This window comes from Meleagris gallopavo, chromosome 5 (assembly GCF_000146605.3).
Source record: "Meleagris gallopavo isolate NT-WF06-2002-E0010 breed Aviagen turkey brand Nicholas breeding stock chromosome 5, Turkey_5.1, whole genome shotgun sequence".
NCBI classification, from domain to species: Eukaryota; Metazoa; Chordata; class Aves; order Galliformes; family Phasianidae; genus Meleagris; species Meleagris gallopavo.
Genome location: NC_015015.2, coordinates 23,780,510 through 23,787,047, shown reverse-complemented (window position 1 = coordinate 23,787,047; position 6,538 = coordinate 23,780,510).

The following is a 6,538-nucleotide window of genomic DNA, read 5'->3' as shown; positions in this document are numbered from 1 at the left end:
CTACCCTCCACCTTTACAGATTCTAATCCTCACTCCTACAAGGAGAAATAAAGCAGTAAAATAAAGATTTTTACAACAAAGAGCAGCACCGTAAGCAGCAAAACCAGCACAAGCTGTTGCAGAAACTGCAGTGGAGTAGCTTCGTTCCTGACTTAGCTCTTCACGAAGTGCAATGCCACAGGAAGGAATATCAGTAGACAAAGCTGGAAGATAAAGGCATGAGGCTCAGCCAGCTGGAGTAGAGGCTGCAGGGCTTTCGGTTTTGCTGTGGCAGAAAGTTATGGCAGCTGAGGTGCACCTGGGTGCATATAGGAGTTGTGCTCCCAGCTGGCAGCTGTGCTACAGGACAGGTGATGGTGGCAGACCTCACCAAGCTGTGTGAGACATTGCTCAGTTTCAGACTTGCTGCCCGCAGTTAGAATCACCCCTCCAAACACCATCCAGAAAGAAAAATCGATCCACCCTAAGAAGCATCACATGCATAGGCTGTGGACAGAGCTGCTTGAAGCCAAGAGGAACAGACATATGGGATACGTTCCCCGGGAATTTGGCAGTTAAAACAGACAGCAAGACTTTGAGAGTTGGGTCTGTTCCGGGAAAAGGAGGGGCTTCCCGCTGTCCTCGGGGATCCACGCATGGCACTGCCTCCAGCCGTCTGGAAAACAGGCCAAGTCCAGCCAGAACCCAGGCAGGCCAGGGGCCTCAATGCTTCCCTGAAAGGGTCTCCTCTTCTAAATTTAGAGCACAAAGACTTTGGAAGACTGTTTGACGGAGCAAAGTTAGAAGAAGAATGGAAAACAGCAGTTCTCTCTTTTTTACTTTAATGCAGAAATAAATGCTCCTATTTCTGAAGGGCCAAAAAAAAAAAAGCAGAGCTCTGTTTCATCTTTAATCAGCAGACTATGACGCAGGTTATCATTACTTTTTAATAGAGCTGCAGACATTTATTTATAATACTTTTGTCCGCCCCACCACGTTGCACTCCCTTCAGGGAGTGGGCCTTAGGGAAAGTAATGCTATAATGGGATGGAAAGTACTGCAATAATAGTGGGGTGACAAAGTCTTTGGCTATAGCAAATAAGCCCAAATGCAGCAGCCACCAAGTAGAAATGAAGGAAAAGAACTGTTTACTTCTAGAAGACCTCAAGTAGGGATGGATTTCCACTGCCAACCCTTAAATGAGGTCTGCGAAGGGATGGATGCTGGCTCCACCCCTTCCAGTCACTCGGGGCATTGCACGCAGCTGAGCTCCCCTGGGTTGGCCCTGCCTTCCCACCAGGTGCTCAATCACCAGTTCAAGCTGTGACTTAGCATTCTGCTACAGAGGAAGACATCTCTAATTCCCATTAGTTCTGCAGTATCTATCAAACCAGACTTACTGATGAAATCAAACTGCAACCAGTGGTCTTTCTCCTTTGGAGGGGCTCCCAGCAGGAGGACACTCCACCACAAGAGCAGAACGTGGGTGACAATGCTCTCCAGAGAGATGCTGGCATCAGATCAGGCAGCAGGCGAGAGGCACCATGACTGCCCCTGCAACAGGCTGCCCCAGATCAGCTCACACACCACCTCAGTGGCTGTTTCCCCTGACAGCAAACACCCCATAGTGACAGAGAGCAGCTGTTTAGGCTCCTGTGGGACAACGCCGGATGCACAGCCATCTAGTTGTATACACTCCACTAGCTCTTGCTGGAAGCTGACAGCTGGGTTTGCAAGAAGCTTTCCATCTGCCTGGAGCTGATATGTAGCAGGGACTCACTGTTTTACAACAGCATCAAGTCTAAACCACCACCACAACATTGACAACCCCAGCTACCATGCCCTGTAGGCTCAGAAGCTGCAATGAAACGTGCTGGAAAGGGATGCAGAATCAGCTTCTGAAACCACAAGCGGAACTGTGACATCACTGCAGCCTCTGAGGGCATTAATACTGCTTGTGCCATTCCACGAAATAGCCTCCACTTGAAATAGCCTCTTGTGTTGTGGCAGCAGCTGGCTTGATGGCCCTTTCAGCAGACAGAAATTCCCATGCACCTTCAGCAGCAGGACCTCAGGCCCCATAGTTGTGCTACAGGAAACCTTGGTGCTGCTCCACAACACCATGCTCTGCAAATGTCAAGCGCTGCACAGCTGGCTGAGAGCAGAAATCTTCCCTAATTAAAAGAGATTCCTAAGGGAATGCAGCACAGATTTACTGCATAACTCAGAGGGATTGGCTCTTCAGTTACTGTGTACAGTGTCTTTAGAAAACCTGCGAAAGAAAGGGACCTAAAGGCAAAGAAGAGCTCAGTCTTGTTGGGAACATCAAGGCAGTCCCTTTCTCTCCCACTGTTTTTTTTCCCAGAGGAATGAACAGAATTAGAATTGCTGCCTGCCATTTGAGCCCTGTTTCTTCAAGCACAAGGAAGACGCTATGCAACAGTTGCTACTTCTGGTCAGTGCATAAGTCAAGGCAACAGCAGCGCGGGGTGGAGCCCTGCCGAACTGCAGGTCCCTCAACCTAAGCCCAGCTCAGCATTCTGGGTCCATGCTCAGTTAGGAAACCTCACTCTGTGATCAAAAGCAGCAGAAGAGTATCGAGGGGACAGGAGGCAGTTTACTTGGTAAAGCCTGCACTAGGAAGCTGAGGCCATTCCAGTGAAGCCACCCAGGACTTGACTCATCCCAGTGACTTAGTGCATGCTGACACATGACCAGCTCCATAGCAGTCAAAAAGATGCTCCAATTGTGACATGCTAGCAGGAGACGTGCCTCAGACCCACTGCCAGAACGGCATCCTTTTGTGTAAAGAGTCTACAAATGGCTCGATTACAAGCAGGAAGGGGATGAGCAGATCAGTTCACATGATGCAGTTCAACCACAGGCATGTGAGACCAAAGTCCCAACGCATGCTTGATATTAACATCACTGAACACAGCCCTCCTCTTTAACTGCTGTTCACACATAAGGCATAGACCTCATTTTCCAAACAGTGCTAAGTCAGTTGAAGGACCAAGGAGAAATTGGAAAGAAAAAAAAGGCAGAAAAGGAGTAAGACATTCTCCAACGTGGATATTTTTGCTGTAGAGCACCTAGCAACCTAGAAACACCAAGAAAGCTACAGAAACGCCTCTGGAAAGATCTAACCTGAGTGTGTGAAAGCCAGCATGCAGCCATTTCATGCAGCAGAGGAGTTGTTCTAGTTAAGTTACATTTCAAAATTGATTCCCAACCAAATTGCTAATCATCCATCACAGGAGACAAGCCAACTCCAGGCGCCCCGGGTTTACATATCCGTATATCGTAGGATGGCAGCAGCAGCCTTTGTTCTATTAGACAACACAGCCACATCCAGTGACCATGAAGCCCTTCTCCGGAGCAGGCCTGGCAAACAGGCTCCTTCACTCCCAACAGGTAGAACTGCTTTACAGCACGTCAGTGCCCAGCCATGCAAATCACCATAGGCCAGCTCCTCTACATAATTAATCTTTTCCCAACCACCCAGTGGGGCACTGGCAGGTGGCCATGGGAACAAGGACAGCGATTCCACTGTGGGAAGGAGCGTGTGGCTCCAGCTCTCACCTCTCAGCCCTCCCTCTGCTTGTGCCTTTTAACTCCAGTGCAATTATTTTTGTCTACAAGGGGAACTCTGCATTATATAGCTTCAAATTTCTGGGCTGCTGGATATCCTAATGTATGTAGCTCTTTCTATTTAGTATTTGTCCAGCATACATTGCCACAGGATTACCATCACACTGGAAGGGATAAAGCTTACTGCCAGGCAACAGCTTTGCAGCAAAAGCTCTTTGTAACACACCTGTCTACTCAAGGCTGTGCTGCAGAGAAACTAGACTAGCAGCATCCTTAGCAAATGCCAATAGTCCTTCACCAATTTACAACACTCCTGATGGCACAGCAAAGCTGCCGAGCTCCTTAAAGACGGGCAGGCCATTTACCTCCATAGTAAGTGTCAAAAATTGAGTACATGCACTGCTTTTATTTGGCAGTGCCCCAGTTCTGGAGATCCACCAAGGAGAGAAAAGAACTAGAACCAGGCAGCCCACACGTGTGCTTCTTCTCATAGGAGAAAGCCTGTTTTCCTTCACTTTCCTCCCCTGTATTTACCTTGGATGAGCCCCAAGCTGCCTGGCATTCTTGTTCTGCTGTGTTCGAGGGGTCTTATGTGGGTACAGGAACAAGACCCCACCTGCATGCTCTGGTCCCCATCCATCTTAACAGGCTTGAATTTTATTCCCTTTTTCTGCTATCACCCACAGAGCAGTCCCTTTTGCAGAACTGCCCACAGTCATGCCTCATCTGTCTTCCAGGATATCAGCTAGCTCTGAATCTGTCAGCACGCAAGCAATGATTTCAGCAATTTCCAGCACGCAGTTCCTGGTGCTTCACTTATCACCCTGTCAATGTGCAAGTCAGCCATTAACTACCTCAGCCCTCATAATCAGAGGAGCTTTCAGCAGAGCACACAGCTGAGTAACAAACAGGCTCTGCCACAGCTGACTGCTCATCCAGAACTGCCAGCCTCACATCTCGTGTTATTTTTCTGCCTTGCCTAGAGATAGCCTCTTCCATATGTAAGGACTCTAGACCCCACAGCGTTACCACTACACTCGTAGACAAATGAAGTCAGGGAGCTAGGAGAAGGAGGTGCAGATGTGGTGCACCTGTGTTAGAAAGGTGAAGTTTAGGCAGTTAATTCTGATGCACACTGATTTTTCACCCAGAGAAAGAAGGGCAAAAACTAAGGCTGCAGTCCCCACTTGCTGCACAGGCCCAGGGGGAAGCACTGTTGCCTCCCTCCGTCTCTCCAAGGCATTCAGTCACAGTTTGAGCGCTGCTGAACCAGATGAGCAGGGAACCAGTGTCACTTCCTGCTCACCAGCAAGTAGGAGATAAGGAAGAAAGTGGCCACCATATTCCTCAGGCACCATACAAGCAGACCAATACTGACTACCTGATATGGCACGGGGCATGGTCCACATTAGAATATTGCTTTGGATTTCCTGTAACAGATCCTGAGCTATCAGTGCTCAAGGTCCATGCTGCAGTAGCTCCCTTTACCTCTGCTGAATGCTTCCTGCTGTAGTAGTCCCAACAAAAACCACAGCTACTACTTGGGATGGGAAGTGTCTTCAGGCCTGTGAGTACTAGATCTGTAAAGCTTCCATACGTGCCTTTCCAAATTGAACACTGAATGAACACCTTCTGCCCTAGATGGCCTCCTGCAGACTTATTAGTGTGATGCAAGGACAGGGAGATATATGAGAGAGATAAAACCTTTCCTCAGCTACAGCCAGATGAAGAATTTCATATTAAGATCCTTCACAGTTCAAGCTCCTGCTTGAAGGCAGGAATGGCTCAGGTAACAGGAGCAGGAAACTTGTACGGAGCTCTGCTTGAGCATCTCCCGCACCAGCTCACAGCTGCAGGTCATGCTACACCTGTCTCTATTTTAGTACTGGGACAGACAGCAGGAATGAAGGAAGTCCAGATGAGCTGCATCACTAAAGCTGCTAAATCCTCTTAAGGGAGGAACTTAGATGGGGTAGGACAGAGATTGCCTGTGGGAGGGCTTTCTCCAAGTAATGATCTTGTGCCCTGCTCTATTTCTGTTGCTTGCAAGTAAGAAGTGAGTAAATGCTGTGCACCAGAGGTGGTTCTCACCAGATGCTTCTCCCCAGGTCCTCAGAGCAGTGCCATTGCAAAGGGACCCTGTAGTACGCTGACAGACTTTCAGACAGCGAGGCTCTGGCCATATGCCTCTGCTCTGCACTTCTCAGCCAGCCAGCAAGCACCAGAGCAGAGGTGTGAGCCCAGTGCTACACAAAAGAGGGATTTTCTCAAGAACAAGTTTTGAGCTCCGATCTCACGCACAGGATGGAAACACTAGAGCTGGTCCAAGCCATGGGAACACTTCATCCTGAACGAGCTATATGAAGTTTATGGATGTACTGAAGCCAACATTTAGATTCCAAGGCTTTTTTTTGCTTTCTTTTTTTTTAATACTGAGTGGTCAATTTGATGTTAAAACACACGCAGCAGAGTTCCTGTGCTGTGGAGCAGAGGTGGCACATCTGGACAGTAGCAAGCCCTTATCCATGCATCAGCAGACTGGTTAGCAGTCACACTGCGTGGCAATTCACAGCCAACATCCGTCCAGCTACTGAAATTCAGGCAGCACTCAGAATCCTGCCCTTCAACAATAGCTTGGAAGAAAAAAGGAAAAAAGAAGGCAGAGCAGGCTGGACCGGTACCACATCCCCACGGCGGTATCGCAGCAGGGCTACGACTGCCACAGTCGCATCTCACCCACCTCGCAGGAATTAAGCAGGACGGAACGCCGCTGAGGACTGCCCACTCCCACCGGGCACAGCCGGGCACGCTCAGCCTCCTGAAGCTGTCTTTTCCCGCAAGGACGGCCCCACAGAGCCGCACGCCGGACTGCGGGACACCTCTGTGTTGCAGAGACGGCTTTTGGGACGCAGTAGGATCCCCCGGGCTCACCCCTACCTCGCGGCCCCTGCCCCACTTGTAGCACAGC